Source organism: Nannospalax galili, unplaced genomic scaffold (assembly GCF_000622305.1).
Source record: "Nannospalax galili isolate Female #2095 unplaced genomic scaffold, S.galili_v1.0 scaffold2559, whole genome shotgun sequence".
Taxonomy (NCBI): Eukaryota; Metazoa; Chordata; class Mammalia; order Rodentia; family Spalacidae; genus Nannospalax; species Nannospalax galili.
Window position 1 is genome coordinate 35,587 of NW_008343420.1, and position 15,354 is coordinate 50,940.

At 42.8% G+C, this 15,354-nt stretch overlaps 1 non-coding gene and 1 pseudogene across 1 annotated transcript; one reads left to right on the forward strand and one right to left on the reverse strand.

Moving 5' to 3' along the window:
* The first annotated feature begins 11,606 nt into the window (after positions 1 to 11,606).
* The window catches only part of LOC103739311, a 9,657-nt pseudogene continuing 5,909 nt past the window's right edge, over positions 11,607 to 15,354 (forward strand).
* Positions 13,310 to 13,445, reverse strand: LOC115071462. Its single transcript, XR_003850550.1, has one exon. It is a non-coding gene; the product is annotated as a small nucleolar RNA SNORA2/SNORA34 family (small nucleolar RNA).

Sequence of the window (15,354 nt, forward strand, 5' to 3'; positions counted from 1 at the left end):
GGAGGAGATGGAAGGGTGAATGTGGCTTGGGGAGTTAAGGCGCGGAGAGCTGCGCTATAGACTTACCCTAAGAGGCCTGAGGATAGGCCTGACCTTATTTTTAATCTCTAAATCAGGTTTTAAACAACCAAGTCTTTTTTAACGTTTAGAGATGTTTTAATACAGAGTTGGAAAATGTTTATTTTATATAAAACATATATAAACACAAAGATAAATTGTACCGTGGAGCAGAAGCAATCATTTCTTAAAAGCTAATTTATCTTTTTAATAGGAACCTTGTTGTAATTTAACAAGTTTAGTTTATAAGAGAACTTACAAGTCAATTTGATATCTAGTAAATTATTAATTAATAATTTTTTATTAGTATTAAACATAAATTTATTCATAAGTCTCATTTAATAAATACTGTGGTTAGACACAATGTCACAAACCAGTTTTAAAACCAAGACCTATTACCTTGATGAATTTTTTGATCAGATGTACATGAAATTCTTAAAAGCCAGCAGTACTTTACATATATATTCATACATACATTTTACATTAGTCTGTGTTAGTGACCAAATAATCCCATTAACTACTTTTACTATAGACAGTAATACCCTCTGTTGTAGTAGTTTACACCTTAGCTGTTTTTATTTGTGTAGTGTATTTACTCTTAGGTTGTTTTGTAGCCTAGACTTGCATCTGAAGTGGGAGGGCCGAGCCCATCTCCAGAGTCAGTGTCTTAGTGAGCTCAAACAGCACGCTGTGTTAGGGACCAAATAATCCCATCAACTACTTTTACTATAGACAGTAATACCCTCTGTTGTAGTAGTTTACACCTTAGCTGTTTTTATTTGTGTAGTGTATTTACTCTTAGGTTGTTTTGTAGCCTAGACTTGCATCTGAAGTGGGAGGGCCGAGCCCATCTCCAGAGTCAGTGTCTTAGTGAGCTCAAACAGCACGTGACAATTTACCAATATAATTAGCACAAAAAGGCATTTGTTCTTTTTCAGCCTAAAAGTTTTTAAAAGTTTCTAAAATTGTTCATCTATATATTATTTTTAAACTAAGGCAAGACTGTTAACTCGCATGGTGAATTTCTTTGAAGAGGGCTATCAGTCTGGATTGGAAAAAACTTAACTGTGTGCTGGTAGCAGCTTGAGGGGAGAAAAGGCTAAAAGGAGAAACCGGGTCAGGACGACCAGTGAGCACTGATGGAAGAAAGCCCTTCTGGGGAGGCAGGTTCAGTGATACAAACAGCTCCAGACTCAGTGAAACAGCTCTGTTTATTCAGTGGGGGTCAGGGAAAATATAGTGTGGAGGCAGCAGCCAATGCTTCAGCTGATAGGTGCTCATAGTATGCTTTATTTACATGTGGCAGTAGGCTCCTATCATCCGACTATCGGGAAATGCCCAATTATCATGTAGAAAAAACCTGGGGGTAGTTTTTACTCCAGGTAACTATGCCAAAGGTCATGTTTTAAATGAGGCCAAGGATCCGTGCTTGGCAGCACTTTCCAGGTAAGTCAGGCAGGAAGCCCCTGCTGAAAAAGGAGCCAACCTTAACAGCAGGGTTCCCCAATAGGGCTTGAAGCATAAAGGTTTGGGGGGATTCCAAGGAGGCTGAAGTGACAAGGGGCAGGAAGGGAAGCAGAGAGCAGTGGGCAGTGGTAAGAACCAGGGCAAGCTGGGGCAGAGAGGAAGAGAGCACCAGTCCCAAGCCACTAGAGGTTTATAAGCAGTTTGGGTACAGGTCACAGTTCTTTTCAGATTGCAGCAGTGCTGGAAATTTAAAACAAGAAGTCTTGCAAAGATTAGACACTAGCTGAGAAACTACTGTGTGAGTTCCAAGAAGACTGGACAAGAATGCAGGCAGCACCCAAGGGTAAGACAAAGGACACAGAGACATGACACCTTGAGAGTGCACAGCAAGAAACTAGTGCTTTGGAGCCAAGAGGTCAGATGGAGGGAAAGCAGGCTACAGGGAGACACTAGTCCCTGGGAGATTGGGAGTCAGGGTCTGTAGGAGGAGAAGGGTTTGGAGTGGGGAGAACAGAGTTAATATGAGAGAGGTTGTGGTCCAAGATGGCCATTCAAACAAAGACACTGAAGAATGGATCTGGAGGCTGAGAGATGGCTACAGGGTGGATCTTATATCCTCCCTCATGAATAGGCAGAATTTGCTTTTTTAAAAATTTTACTTATTATTTTTATTTTATGAGTATGTGTATATAGCCTGTGTGTAGGTAAGAGCACCCGTGTCATGCAATGCCTGTGGAGGTCAGAAGAAGCTGTCGAATCTCCTGGGACTGGAGTTACGAGACACTTGTTAGCTGCCATGTAGGTGCTGGGATTTGAACCTGTGTCTTCTACAAGAACAATCAGTGTTCTTAACCGTTGAGCCATCTCTCCAGCTCCCAGAATTTGCTTTTAATTCACCGGATGCAGAGCTGTTGTAATTCAATACAATGGGGGCTGGAGAGATGGCTCAGCAAGTAAGAGCACTGGTTGCTCTTGCAGAGGACCCAGGTTTTGTTCCCAGCATCCACATGGCAGCTAACAATCATCTGTAACTCCAGTTTCAGGGGGATCTGGTGCCCTTTTCTTGACCCCATGGGCACTGCAAGAACAGGTGTGATTACATACATATAGGCAAGGCATTTATGCACATTAAAATCAATCAGTCAGTCAATCAATCAACACAATGGAGACATAACAGCAGAAAGCTAATCTGGCAGCTGAAATAGACCGGCTGATGCCAGATCACACTACAGACTTGAGCATTTTGACTGGGATGTGTGGGTAGGAGCCGCTGCTGTGTTATTTGCATATCTGCCTGTCGTAGTCATCTAGAAATTAGCTGACTGTCTCTTCCCAGAATATGTTTAGTTACTTACATTGGCATGAACCTTTCCATCTGCCTGTAGGCAAAAAGAACATATATTTTCAAAAGGCCAAAAAAGAAAAGAGGCAATTACAAAATGCAGTTATGAAATAGATTGTCTTCTGTTCTTAAAGGACCTGATCAGACAGGTTTATGATTTGCTTATGATATGGTCGGGTAGGGTATGCACCAAACAGAGGTAGAGGGAGCAGGCCACAATGATCTGCCTTAAGCAAGGGAACAACTTTTAAAATTTGTACAAAGATGTTTTCTGAGTTACTGAAAATGCTCCCTCCTTGCTTAAGCTGGTCACTGGTGTAGAACAGAAAAGTAGTAACTATTTTCATTCCACCCAGCAATCAGAGGACTGAAAGGAATCATAACCCACTCATTCTCCAGTGGCTGAAACCATACTCTAAACAGCTGGAATCCAGTCTCTACCCAGCACAAGCATAATTCAAGACTGAATGGGGTTTAAGGTGTCTTTGCAGTCAAATGCAATATAGCTTTACTGTATTAGTCAGGGTTCTCTAAAGAAACAGAACCGGTAGAATGAATAGATAGATAGATAGATAGATAGATAGATAGATAGATAGATAGATAGATAGATAGATAGAGAGAAAGAGAGATAGATAGATAGAGGATGGATGGATGGATGGATCAATGGATGGATAGATAGAAAGAAAATAAAGGTACGGACATAGGTACTTAATGGATTGTAGACACAACAGTACTAAGTAGATAAATGACAGATGATAGAGAAATATTTGGTAGATGATAGGGTAGGTAGGTGCAGCAAGACGAACTCACCAGCGAGAGAGAAGGCAAGCAGGAAGAAGCCTGGTGTTCTCCGCTGCCTTGGTCTTTTATACCGGCTGCCATCAGAAGGTAACGCCCACATTTAGGGTGTGTATTCCAGTTTTAGATGATCCAGTCAAGAAGATCTCTTTCATTTTAGTTAACCCCAGATCCAATCAAGTTGACACCCAGGATTAGCCATCACATTTACTGAAAGAAAATGTGGAGCACCCACAATTCCTGCTTACGTCTCTTGGAAGTGGAAAAGAAAGCCAGGAGGCACCTTCACTGGCAAGCCCCTCACTAGTACATATTGATCTCTTTCTTTGAAAATTTTGCTTGGTAGACCAGGCTGGACTCAATCTCACAGAGATCCGCCTGCCTCTGCCTCCTGAGTGCTGGATTCAAGGCATGCACTACCATGCCCAGCTTCTTTGAAAATTTTTAAAGTTTGTTTGAAATTTATATTTCCTATGTGTGTGTTTTGCCTGCATGTAAGTGCACCTGTATCTTGTAATGCCTGTGGAGGCCACCAGAGGGTGTCAGATCCTCTGGAACTGGACTTAAAGATGGTTGGCCATGTCGGTGCTTGAATCAAACCCAGGTCCTTTGCAAAGAGCAGCCAATGCTTGTAACCCCTGAGCCATCTCTCTAGCCCCCACATATTGATTTCTTAGGTAAGATGTTCTACGTGAATGTGTCATTGTGAACAAATCATATTTTAATACTATTAAAGTTAATTTTAAGGAAGGAATACACTTATATCCATTACACCCAAGCTTGCTTATTTATTGCTTGGTGTCCCCTGGAAACTGTAAGCTCCCAAGAAGACAGAATCTGCATCTTGCTCAGTTCAGGGTTCTTAGTGCCTAAAGAGTGCTGGGCATACAGAGGCTGCTCAGTAAGTATGTTTTGACTTGCTAAGCAAAACTTTCAGTCTTTTAAAAAATATATAACTTTTTATTAATTCATTGAGAATCTCATAATGCATACAACAGATTTCGATCATATTCACCCCCCCACTTCTCCCCCTAACTCCTCTGGATCTACCCCTCACTTCTTCCCCTCTTCCAGTTTTCTGTCCTCTTTTATTTATTCATGTAACCCATGGAGTCCTGTTTGTGCTGCCCATATATACACCTGGGTGTGGGGGTCATCCACTGGAGCTTGATGGAGCTATGGTGATGGGGAGCCACACCCTTGAAGAAAAGGGATTCTTCCTCCCCCAGAGACCATCACCTGTCAACAGTGCCTCAGCTGGGGGTGAGGGGGCAACTTTCAGTCTTTTTAAACTGAGATTTAAAAGAAATTAGAATGAAATCGGGAAGTGAAACAATGATCACTTATTGAGCAATTATGAGTTCAAATGATTTGGCCACAGGGACCCATTTAATCCTCACATGACCTATAAACCTCATACAAGATAAGAAAGCCCCCAGTGCTGCCAGCATCCACATGGGAGCAGCCCAACCCTGGAGTTTGCACAGTTCCTACAATAGGTACTTAGCTGCCGTCATTATTTTTATCTCTAATGTCCTTCCATTCACTCTAGTCCTGGGACTGATAAACAGGGACAAACTTTCCATTGCTTTGCTGTTGTTCTTCAAGAGTGACGTGTGTGTGCAATGCATGTAACTCAGCCCACAGTCTTTTTCTCACTTGCTCTGTTTTCCTAGTGGAAAAACTCCCACACAGATAAACACAAGTTCTGTGCCTTCCCACCCCCCCACCCCCGCCCCAAGCAGCTTCCTTTGCTACTATGGTGCTACATTTTTGGATCCACGCATGCATCCTAACGCCAGAGGCTGTTTCCACCTGAAAATGCTCCTATGATATAAGCTTCAGGGCTGTGCTTTGTTACACTAAAAACAAATAGTAGTCGACACAAAGTGCTCCCTCAAAAGTGCTGAGCCAGCAAGTGCATCTGTGCTTCAAGAACCTGGGGACAGTATTTCCTCCCTGTCTCCCAAGGCTCTATTAACTGCATTTTATTTTAGAGCAATAAATTCTTATAGAATAATAACAGTGGTTTCCCCTGTGTTCTTCAATGATATCCATAGTTAAAATATGATCAAATGTTTCCATTTCACAAATATTTGAAAAAGAAAAAAGTAAAGTCAGCAGATTCTTTGGAGTCCTTGCTTACCCTTACCAAAGGAAAAGCTAGATAATTGAAACCCTGTGTGCTGAGGAGTCAGGGAAGGGATCACTGTGTGTAGGGTTTCCCTTGCTGTTCAAAGGGTGGAAGCAGGTGGAGAACCAATGAAAGGGCAAAGAACTATCCTGCCGGGCTGGGAGATGGCTCAATGGGTAAAGACACTTGCCACCAAATCTGATTCCAATCCTCAGGACCCACATGGTGGAAGGAGAGAACTGACTCTCACAAGTAATCTTCTAACTGTAATAAGGTTCAAAAAGGAAAGGGGGGAGGGGACGGGAGGGGAGGTTAGGTTCAACGTTGCTACCAGCTCAAAGTTACTTGTTACAGATGTGGAAGCTGAGATCCAAGGAGGTCAAAAGTCTTGTCTATTAGCCAGGTGTTGTGGCACATGCCTTTAATGTCTGGGAGACAGAGGCAGGCAAACTCATTCTGCATAGTGAGTTCCAGGATAGCTGGGGCTACAGGGAGACCCTGTCTCAAAAAGACCAAAAGAAAAAAAAAAAAGTCTTGTCTGTTGATGTTCAAGATTGAAAGAAGAATTTGGGGTGCCTAACCTGGGACTCCTCTTAAGGGGAGTCTAATTCCATTTTCTTTTGTCTTCGTAAAATTTAGCAAACCTTCACAACAAATCTACTATTCTATGCCCATTTCTTTCAAAAAGTTCTTTTTTTTTGTCTGTTTTTTGAGACAGGGTCTCTGTATAGACCAGGCTGACCTTGAACTCACAGAGATCCGCTTGCCTCCTGAGTGCTGGGATTAAAGGTGTGCGCCAACACACTCGGCATCAAAAAGTTTTATTACATTTATTTATCCATCCATCCATCCATCCATCCATCCATCCATCCGTGTGTTTGTGTGTGTATGGATCAACTCGGGTCATAAAGCTTGGCAGCAAGTACTTTACCCAGTAAGCCATCTTGCCTGCCCATTCCACCTCCTTTTTTATATATGTGGTATGTGTACTCATGCTTACATATGTATGGGTGCACATGTGTGTGGGTGTCATGCATGTTGAGGCCAGAGATTAACACCAGGTGTCTTCCTTGATCATTCTCCACCTTATATATTGAGGCAAGTTCTCTCATTTAACACAAATCTGGCAGATTCGGCTACACTAGCTAGCTAGCTTGCTCCAGACCACCTGTCTCCACCTCCTGAGCACTGGGATTACAGGTAAAGCCACCACACTTGCTCTATATTTATGTGGGTGCTGGGGGTCTTTCTGCTTACATAGCAAACACTTTACTCACTGAGCCATCTCTCCAGCCCTGAAAAATAAATTTCTATTATTATTGTGTCAGTGTTCAACTTTCTGTCCTTGATTACTGTGGTCTTATAGGAGAAAGTTCTTATTCTTAGGAAACAGGTGCTTGACACATCTAAGGACCCATGCACACAACTTACTCTCAAACAAGTAAAAGTATAAATATGTGTGTATGTACAGAGAGTAAAAGTATAGAATCATTCATTAAAGAAGCTTCTTTTTGCAACAGATAGAGACTATTGTAGAGTTTCACAACTGGTCAAACACAGAGAATAGGTGTCTGTGAGGTGCCCAGCTCTAAGTGATACATCTACAGTGCAAACTCTACTCTATGCCTAAGGCTCAGGGAACATAGAGGAATAGGGGACAGATAGATTATTAATGCATCTCTCAACTCACCAGTGAAGTTTTTTTCATACAACAGATGATTAACCCAGAAAGCCACAACTGGCCAAAGTGCAGCTTATAAGAGATTGCAGAGTACCTGTGCTTGGGTAGGACACATATCAAACCTCTGCCACCCAAGGCTCAGGGACTATTGCAGAAGAAGAGTCAGGAAGACTGTAAGAGCCATGGGTGGCTGATGACCACTAGAAAACAAGAATTTTCCAGGTGGTTGGGAAGTTGCTCACATGAACTTACAGCGATGGTGACAGCATGCACAAGACCCATGCAAGTTCAAACTAGACAAAAGTCCAGCAAAGAAGTGGGGAATGAGGAAGAAGTCCAAACGTTAGCTGAGGAACTATGGGTAACTGATGACAGAGGGAGAGTTGGTTTTCTTTAAGAGAGTGACAATATATAGGTTGACCAGGCTCCAGTGGAAGGACTCACATGGAGGGACATTTGGGCATACAAACTTGGTTCAATAGGCCTTAACATGTAAGCAGGAATGCATGAAACCCAGTGGGGGGGTGCATGGGGAGTGCAGACAGGGGAGGGGGTTCTAAATATGATGAAAATGTATGAAATTCACAAAAATTCAGTTGAAATTAAAAAAAAATATATTGTTGAGAAAATTTGTCCACCTGGGCATATTCAAAGCCTCTGGGGTAAACGTTGTGCTGATGTTTTGCGTCCTACTTTTGCAACTTTTTGTTAAGCTTGAAATAATTTCCAAGAAAAAGATCTAAAGTTCCTGGATGCAGCATGCCAGTAATCCCAGTACTCAGAAGGCTGAGGCAGGAAGATCTCAAGTGCAGTTCCATCTTTGGCTACATAGTGAGACCTTGTCTAAAAAAATATCCTAAAATTTAAAGATCTAAAGTTTAGGGCTGGAGAGATGGCTCAGCAGTTAAGAGCATGGGCTGTTCTTGCAAAAGACCCAGGTTTGAATCCCAGCACCCACATGGCAGCTAACAACTGTCTGTAACTCCAGTTCCAAGGAATCTGATGCCCTCTTCTGGCTTCCTCTGGGCATTGCACAACATGGGTGCACCTACATACATGCAGGCAATACACTCATACACATAATATATTAAAAAATGAAGATCTAAAGTTTATGAAAAAGTATTTCTTTCCAAATTAAAACCAACCACTTTGACACATAAAACAGTGTGTGTGTGTGTGTGTGTGTGTGTGTGTGTGTGTGTGTGTGCGTGTGTGTATGTTTGAGATAAGGTCTTGCAAGCCAGTAAGCAGTACTCCTCCATGGTATCTGCTTCAGTTCCTGCCTCCAGATTCTGGCCTTCACATCTTGCTGACTTCCCTCAATGATGGACAGCGATCTAGAAATACAAGAAGAAATAAACTCTCCTCACCCAAGCTGATCTGGTCTTGGTGCTTAGCAAAGCAACAGAAAGTAAATTAGGACAATACTTTTGTATTTATTTTTGCTATTTTTTCCCCAGCTTGGGTTAAAGAGTTTTTTAACTTTAAGATTTTTTCCCAATATGAGGGCTAGAGAGAGGGTTCAATGGTTAAGAGCACTGGCTGCTCTTGCAGAAGACCAGGTTCAAGTCCCAGCACCCATAATGCAGCTAACAACTGTTTGTAACTCCAGTTCCAGGGAATCTGACTCCCTCATCTGTCCTCCATGGGAACTGCATGGGAGATGCATGACACTGGTGCACTTATATGCAGAACTTAAGGTTTCTTGAATTGTTTATGGAAGTATATTAAAATGCCAGATGGTAGAATGTTTTACTGTGGCTGTGTTCATGAAGAATTAAAAGCTAGCATTCTGGATGGGAAGAATAAACTCATAGAACTGTTATTAGTTAAAACAGGTTCCATTTGGGGCTGGAGAGATGTCTCAGTGGTTAAGAGCACTAGCTGCTCTTGCAGAGGACCTGGGTTCAAGTCCTAGCACCCACATGGCAGTTAACAATGGTCCATAACTCCAGTTCCAGGGGGGTCTAACACTCTCTTCTGACCTCAGAGGGCACTGTACGACATGGGTGCACATACATACATGCAGGCAATACTCATATACATAAAATAAAATTAATAAATAAAAGATGAAAGTCTGGAAGAAGAAGTCTGTGAACTGAAGTATGATTGCTCGCCTGTCATATACAGAAGTTTACTGGCCAATGTGAAGATGGGGTTTTGTGGGGGTACTTAGATGTAGATTAGGATGAGCCTTCATGATGGACATGGTTTAATGCCCTTCTATGAAGCACTAGAGAGCTTGATACCTCTATCTGCATTATATGAAGATGCAAGAAGATGGTTTTCTCTAATTCAGGAAAGAGCATCCATGTTGGCACCCTGGTTTCAGAGTTCCAGCATCTAGAACTATGAGAAAATTATTTTCTGCTTATCAAGCCATCAAATCTATGATATCTTATTATAGGAACCTGAGCTGGTTAAGATATAGGGCCAGGCAGTCCAAACAGCAGCCTAGGAAACCATGAAAACAGCTTGTGTCTGAGGAAGATTTTGTATTGATAGTTGAGAACAGGGACATACTTCTGTGTGTGTGCGTGCATGTGCATGAATATGCATGCATGACTTGTCAAGGATGTACCCCCCTTTTCCAATCTGCTGACTGCTGTCCCCTGCATCAAGCTCCTTTTCATTTGAATAGGGTGTAGGGTGGGGTGGTGACTACTCCTATAGAGCTCCAGCTGGGTGAGCAGTTTTGAACAAGTGAAATATCTGTTCACCAGATGATAGCAAGCATGTTAGGGACTCAGAACTCAGAGCTGTATTGAGTAGATAGGCCCAGAGTGTGGAGAAAGTACCTCTGAGGAGTGAGTTCCTGTAGTGGAAAGGGTAAGGGAAGGGAGCTCAGATCACAATGGATAGACTCCTATGTGGTGAATGAAAACCTTCTATTTGACTAGAGATTATCTAAGAGCTCCCAGCCTGAGGAAAACACCGCAAGCACACACTGCTGCCTTCCTATTCTCAACAGCACAAAAACCTTCCCAGGGAGAACATGGACAAGAACGTCTTCGTCCTCAAGTCCAACCAATCCCGAGGCAAAATTCAAGTATGCCTGGCAGCTAGCTATTCCACATACCTTTCTGCATGAAGATTTTTAATTGCTTAGTAGGCCAGATTATAAGCAAGATCAGGTTGCTATGGTTCTTCAACATTATTTTCTTGCCCAGGTCCTTTAGAGCAGGACTCCCACAGCCTTTACCTCTCTTAAATGAAATCCTGAACGCCATGGAAACCCGTTACAAGTACACAGCTCTGCTAATTCTGCTACTACCCTTGTCCATGGCTCAGAATAACGGAGCTGGGATGCAGGTTTGTAATCAAAGCTGCTCAGGAGGCTGATCTACAAGGATGACAAGTTCAAGGCTTGCCTGAGTTACACAGAATTTAAGGCCAGCGTGAACTATGTGAGACCCTATCTCAAAATTTAAAAGTAAAATGAGAGCTGAAGCTATAGCTCAGTAGCAGAGCATTTGCCTAAAATGCACAAAGCACTGGGTTCAGGTACCCTGCAGGTTCTAATCCCCCAAAGGGAGCCTGGAGACCCCAAGTGTCCGGAAGACGTCGTTCCATTCCCGACTAAGCAAAAAGAAGTGTCTTTGGGCCTCCATTTCCGCTCGCGGGAGGTGGGGGGGGGTGGGTCGGCAACAACCAAAACCAGATGGCACCGGATGCGGAAGTCAGCTGCATGGGTCACTGGGGAGTGTAGTCCCTTAGGTAAAGGAGTCAAGGGACAGGGCCGAGCAGGGCGAGGAGCTTGACTATGTATTATGAACGTTGTTTTAACAAAAAGAAGAGCGACTCCAGAGGCCACCGTGGCTAGCCTCCAGATGACCAAAACACACTACCTATGGGAGACCAATGGTAGCTGCGGGCTGTCAGCGCCCGGCTCTTGGCTCGGAGACTGCGGGGCGGCGTGGTCCCCCCGCCTGGAGGACTCTGGGTAATGTAGTCCCAGCGCCTGCTCGGGGGCGATCCCCAGCTGGTTACTGGAGCTGCCCCTTGTTCTTTGGTGACTCCGGTGAGTGCCGCTCTCAGGGGCTCTGTTCTGCAGGGAGACGAAGGTCCTGCAGGGCTGGTCTAGAGACAAGCTGGGCACTGGGCAGGTGGGGCGGGAAAGTGGAGGTGAGGGATGCGCTGGCGGGAGTCGGGCCCTGCCTCCCAGATTTCTTATTTTGGAGGTGTGGAGTTGGGTGAGCCTCAACTGTGAAGCTGGAAGGGAGGTGCTTGCGAGGTGGGTACGAGGTTCGGCTCTTCTGTGCCAAAGTTTTTATGGGTGGGGATAGGTTCAGCGTTGGTTGAAATCCCATTATTGGTAAAGGAGATCCCCCAAGCTCGAAGTCCCCACCCTGGTGAGGACTGAGTAGACTTTTAGGGGTGTGATAGTTACTAGGTAGTTGAGTGGAACTGTGCCTGGGGCCAAGTATTTTTGGAGCTTTGGTTGGTTGGGGGCTGGTGGTTTGGGGGTCCTACCACCTCTTGGCCTCGCTTGGGAGGAGGGGCTGGCTGCCTGTCCTAGCCAAACAAGTCCAGGTTTCATTGGGTGTGAGGTGGCCATGTTGGCCCGATCTTAGGGTCTCAGTTTAGTCTCCCCTGAGTTAGGGCTTTGGAGAGGAGGCCATCAAGCTGGGACTCATTGGTCAAGTTTTTCAAAGTTCCCAAAGACTTCAAGAATCCTAGGATTTTAGAGTACATTTTTATGTTTTATTGTTTTGTTTGAGAGTGCAGAATACAAGAAAGTGACCTCAGCAAACGAGACTGTGTTTATTTAGCATAGCGAGGACAGTGAGGGGCAGCATTCCCGAGAGATGGAGGCAACCGCAAGGCACATAGGGGCTGGTCAGAGCCTTATATACTAGCAGCAGCTACAAGAGGATTTGGGGTGGGGAGGGATGACAGCTGCTGCAGGGGAGATTTATCTTCAGCTGTTCTTGTGGTTTCTCTTGGGACTCATCCCTATAGCCATCCAGGCAGAGGGAAAGAGGAAGTCCCCAGAATAGAACTGGATGTTCAGGGGACCAGATGTTCCATGGTCAGGGGTCCTATGTTGTGCCAATTTCCTTCACTTCAGACCTGAGTTCATACAAAAGGAGTGGGGGGCGTCTCTATGAGGCACTTCCTGATGTCTTATGGATGAAGTGGTTGGGGTCTTCTCGCTAGACTTGGTCTTGGACCCTGTTCCAAATGAAAGCATTCTGGTGTTTCTGAGTCTTTGGAGACAGGTGATTACATATAGTACAGTATAGGCCAGTATTTGAAGTTTTATATTTAAGTAGTATTTTTGTTAATAATAAAATCATTAGAAATATGTGTGGTGGCGCACGCCTTTAATCCCAGCACTTGGGAGGCAGAGGCAGGCAGATCTCTGTGAGTTCGAGGCCAGCCTGGTCTACATAGTTGAGTTCCAGGTCAGCTGGGGCTACAGGGAGACCCTGTCTCAAAAAAGACCATTAAAAAAAAAAAAAAAGAAATTTGTGTCTAAAATAAAAAAAAAATTATATAAATTTTAAGTCTAATATTTGGGGAGTGTAAATTTTTGGACTATTTTTAATAAATATTTTATTATTTTCATTTTATGTGTATGAGTGTATTGCCTGCATGTATGTAAATGCACTCATGTCATGCAGTGCCCATGAAGGTCAGAAGAGGGCCTTGAATTCCCTGGAACTGGAGTTAGGGATAGTTGTTAGCCACCATGTGGGTGCTGGGAATCAAACCTGGGTGCTCTGCAAGAGCTGTCAGTGCTCTTAACTTCTGAGCCATCTCTCTAGCCCCAATTTTTTGGACTCTTACAGAAATATGTTGATTGCTTTAATTTTTTTTTCCAGCCACATGTTTCTTTCTAATGAACTGACGATTACACTTCTAAATTTCTGAAATGGCCAACAGACAATAGAAAGACATTTCTGTAGGCACCTGCTTGAAACCAACATCTTCAACAACTGCTGGCCTTGATTCAAGGCCAAGATTAATTTTTTATTGCACTTTTCTTTTGGGTGTTCAAGACCATACAGCTGCCCCAAATTAACCACATTTTTTTGTATTTTTTTAAAGTTAGTTGAGGATCTGATCCTCAGGGGTCATTTGGGCTTTGTGGGGAGCCCCTGGCTCCTTTGGCTTTTCTTTTACCAGTTTTGTCTATATGAGGATAAGTCAGAAGGGCCTGCTCAACCGTGGCTTCACTTGGAAGAATGGAGGAAACTCTCCTCCTCTTTGCAGACTAGACACTGATTTGAGTCACTCCAGTAGGGTCTCCATGATCTCCCTGAGCAAGAGGACAGATGACTCATCACAGTTATAGGACATTTTGAGAGATGCCCCATAGTCCCCAGGGGCTTAGTCGACCTTGGAGGACAAGGAACAAAAAAAATGTGCCTCAAGTCCCTTTGATCAGATTAGTATACACCTTTAAGTATGACTATTAAACATCCAAGCTCAATTAAACCAGTCTGGTATTTTTAATTACTGTGTTGAAAAAACAAAACAAAAATTCTTGAATAAACCTTGACTGTACATATATTCTGTTCCTTAAGTTAGCCTTTATAAGAATTGATTTAGGTAAAGGTTTAACTGAACTGAGAGAAGGATTTGAAAACAATTATTTTTAGGTCTGTCTTAAATGAAGGCTGTTCTACTACAAACAGAAGCAATCTCTTCTGATTTATAGTTTTTTAGAAGTGGGGGTGGGGGGCAGGATCCCATCATATACCTATAGGCAGGAAATAAGCTGATCAGGATTCAGACCAAGCTCACTGAAACTGCTTCTTTCTGAACTGTACCTACCTAGAACAGGGAGGTAAAACCTAGCTACTCTTGAACCAAGTTATCTTGTTCTGGGCAAAAGAAAGTAACAAAAATAACACTTCCATAATACAGAGAAACATAAAGGACATCTTTTAGTAGCTACAGGTAACTCTAATACTTGTTTGTATCCATCTAATCTAAGACTGTAACTGGGTGTGTAGTACAAGCCAGAGTAGTGCACTGAAATTTTTGGCTGCAACAGAAATTATTGTAATAGGGCACCATCTTGACCATAGCTACACAATGTTAAAGTTTAGGCTGACTCTAGTCTCTGAAATTATCAGACAGTTGGCGTATGGTATGAGAACCCATACCATAGGACCCAGTTGTCTTGGGAACAGGTCAGTGTGTCCCAGAGTGTACCTGATTACTGCAGATTTATGGTTTCTGAAGGTTATGCTTGACTTGCTTCTGCAAAATAATAATTATTGCTTAATAGAATATAAATAGTTAAGGGGACTCTCTACCTGTAAGCTTGGGAACTTAAACTTTTCACCCCTGGTTATGGTTTCTCTGTATAAAAGCTTACTCTAGCACTGGCTTGGGGCTATACACTTGGGTTCCAACACCCCTGTGTAGCCACTGGCCAGCAAGACTTCCATTTGGCAAAACTTTGAGTGGTCTTCTCTGGAGAAGCACCTCACAACATTATTATAATAATAATTTTGTATCTCCATAATCCTGCTCAGACTTTCAATACACTTGCTCAAATGTTTTCATTATCCCTTCTATTCTGAACCTATCTAGCCATTTAAATTTTCATACATAAATTTTTATTAAAAATCTCTATTTTATGTCTTTTTACCAACCTTTTAACCTTTTATTTCCTTTATTAATACCATGAGACACAGTAACATTTACAAACAAATATACCATTTGTTGTGAGAATTTCTAAGTAGTTAATATGTAGTTTTAAAAATTTATCTATCTATCTATCTATCATCTATCTATCTATCTATCTATCTATCTTCTATCTATCATCTAACATCTATCTATCTATCATCTATCTATCTATCTATCTATCTATCTATCTATCATCTATCTATCTATCTTCTATCTATCCATCATCTA